The 2,928-nt window shown below is 37.4% G+C and overlaps 1 non-coding gene across 1 annotated transcript; it reads right to left on the reverse strand.

The window, feature by feature from the left end:
* Positions 1 to 1,963: 1,963 nt before the first annotated feature.
* Positions 1,964 to 2,070, reverse strand: LOC131235799 (small nucleolar RNA R71). The gene has a single exon (XR_009166320.1). It is a non-coding gene; the product is annotated as a small nucleolar RNA R71 (small nucleolar RNA).
* Between the last annotated feature and the right edge of the window lie 858 nt (positions 2,071 to 2,928).

Below are 2,928 nucleotides of genomic sequence, written 5' to 3' on the forward strand. Positions count from 1 at the left end.
GAGGTTCGATTCTTCCAACTTCAAACCGACCCTCTTACTTTTATAAAAGGAGGAGAACGTACAAAGGAGAGGGGGGGGGGGTGATCAGCAGGAACATGAAGAGGAGAGCAAGAAAGGGAGAGAGGAATTGCTGGCATCAATAAGAGTTTTTCTTCCTTTCATTAATTCCCGTTTTGTTTATGTTTTCTAAGAGATTTTAGTTTGATCATGGCTATGATTGGCTAAACCTCTTAACTAGGGCTAAGAGGTGAAGCTTGTAGTGTGATGGATTGTTTTCTATGGCTTTGATTCATGTGTTGAACTGTCCCTGATTTAAGTTTGATTATAAGATATACTTTTAGTTTTTAATGGTTTGTTGTGACTTAAATTACAATGAATCTGCAACAGCTTTGAGTATGTTCTTTTCAGTATTGAGATTGTAAAGTTGGGAAATCCTATTGTTCACCATTTTCTCCTGGGCATGGTTGGATGATGGAATCCTTCCTAACTTTCATAATTCTTTCAGATTAGTTGTGGATCGGTAAATTTTGTTGTTTACTTTGTCTCATCGGCATGGTTTAGTGATGGAGTCACTTCTAGTTCTCATACCTATCATTCGTTGAAAATCATATCAAAGGAAGTTCAGAATTGAATTTTAATGAATTATCTTCCAATTGGATGAAAATGTAACTCTGATTCCAGTTGCGTTCTTGAATCAAGCATAGATCTACCTGATCTCTACAAGTGTATCCTTGGAAATCCTATTTTCCCACCTTTGAATTTTACAAGTTTTAGTTTAATAATTCACCATTATTCTCCTAATTTATATTACATCTTCTTGTAGTTCTAGTTCTAATTACTTTCAGAATACGTACAAGGTTCAGTCCCTGTGGATTCGACCTCGGTCTTACTGGGAATATTACTACGTCGCGATCCTATACTTGGGGTGGTGAATAAGTTTTTGGCGCCGTTGTCGGGAACTAACGGTTGCATTTTTCTGAGATTAGATAGTTTTAGAATTAGTTTAAGATTAGGGTTTTTTTATTTTCTATTTTATTTTAGAAACTAACCTAACTTTCCTGTTTTGTAGGATCCTAATATAGAAACTCCTAATTGGTAATCTCCTTCTAATTTTCTTCTCTTTCTATTTCTAGATTAGGGTTGTTTTTTAGTTTTTAGAAACTTTCTAATTCTAGGTTTAGAAACTTTCCTTTTCTTTTTTTTTTTTTAGAAACTTTCTATTATCTTTTTTAGAAACTTAACTTGTTTTGTTTTGTTTTGCAGGATCTTAACTTAGGAACTTCTAATTTGGTAGCTTCTTTCTAATTCCCCTTCTCTTTCTATTTTTAGATTTCTATTTCCTTTCTCCTATTTAGGTTTAGGTTAGAATCTGAATTTGAGGGCTGAGAGTGTTTCATGCCCAAGTGGGTTCGTGATAACACTCAACGTCTTTTGAGTAAAGGAGGATTGGTTGAGGGATTAACTATCCATCGCAGGATTAGACACCACTCGAGATCCCTAGAGTTAATTGAGGTTATGGCTGCAAATCAACTGGCCAATCAACCAAAAGGACAACCTCAACCTCAGGTTGGAGAAGTCCAGGATGAGAATGAGGTGCATCAAGCACTCCCGCCTCGTACTTTACAAGATTATTAACAACCTGCGGGGGTGAGCACGCCCTCATGCATGGTTTTTTCAGAAAATACGAGATATGGATATCAAGCCAGGCATAATCCAACTCCAAAAATTCCATGGGCTTGAATCTGAAAATCCGTATCTACACCTGAAAGAGTTTGATGAAATCATAGCCACTCTATATTTTCCTAACGTGTCTGACAACACGGTCAGGATGAAACTCTTTCCTTTTTCTTTGAAAGAGAAAGCTAAGACATGGTTACATTCACTATGTCCTCGATCTATTGGTAGATGGAATGACACGACAAGAGACTTTATAAAGAAAATTTTCCCATACCATAAGACGAACACCCTTAAAAAGTCGATCATGAACTTCATCCAAAAGGAAGATAAAACTTTCTTCCAATGTTGGGAGCGGTTCAAGGATCTTGTCAGTTCATGCCCACGACATAGTTTTGAAACGTGGCACATTACAAACTTTTTCTATGATGGACTGACATCTTTCATGCGTTAATTAGTCGAGACAATGTGTAATGAGAATTTATGAATAAAAGTGTTGATGAGGTGTGAGACTATTTTGATAAGCTTGCTGAAAACACACAATCATGGGACATCTCTCCAAAACCAAGTACCATGTCTAGGCTGACTCAATCTAAGGAAATGGGTGGAATGTATCTCCTGAAAGAGGACAATGATATTAGTGCTAAAGTGGCTAATCTTACCAGGAAACTCATGGCTATGGAATTAAAGAAGTATAAGGCTAAGGAAACTGTTTACAGTATTTGTGCTTGCAACATTCACACAACTTAGAATTGTCCAACAATACCTGCCTTTCAAGAGGTGTTGAATGAGCAATCTAATGCTGTGAACAATTACCAAAGACTTTTCAATAGACCTACCTCCAATACATTCAATCTTAGTTGGAGAAGGACAAACTGCTACCCCTCAAGGTTTCTTCAATCAAATTCCACATCAAGAGAAACCTCAAGAGGACCCAGTTCTAAAACATCTTCAAAAGCAAGAGTTTTTCAATCAGGGTATGCTACAAGCCTTTCAAGACCTCACAAAGGCCATACAAGGACCTGAGACTAAAAGTGCGACTGGAAATAAGGGGAGCCTTCCAGCTTAACCTCTTCCCAATCCAAAACCACAATATGAAGTTAGCGACCCCAGCTCTTCAAATCAGATGGAGCAACCTAAATCTATTACCACTCTTAGAAGTGAAAAGACCATTGACAAAACTATTCTGGTTAAGGCCGAAAAGCCTAAGGACCTGGAAGGGGACAACAAGGATAGACCTAGCATTGCTCCATA

Source organism: Magnolia sinica, chromosome 19, assembly GCF_029962835.1.
Source record: "Magnolia sinica isolate HGM2019 chromosome 19, MsV1, whole genome shotgun sequence".
Lineage (NCBI taxonomy): Eukaryota > Viridiplantae > Streptophyta > Magnoliopsida > Magnoliales > Magnoliaceae > Magnolia > Magnolia sinica.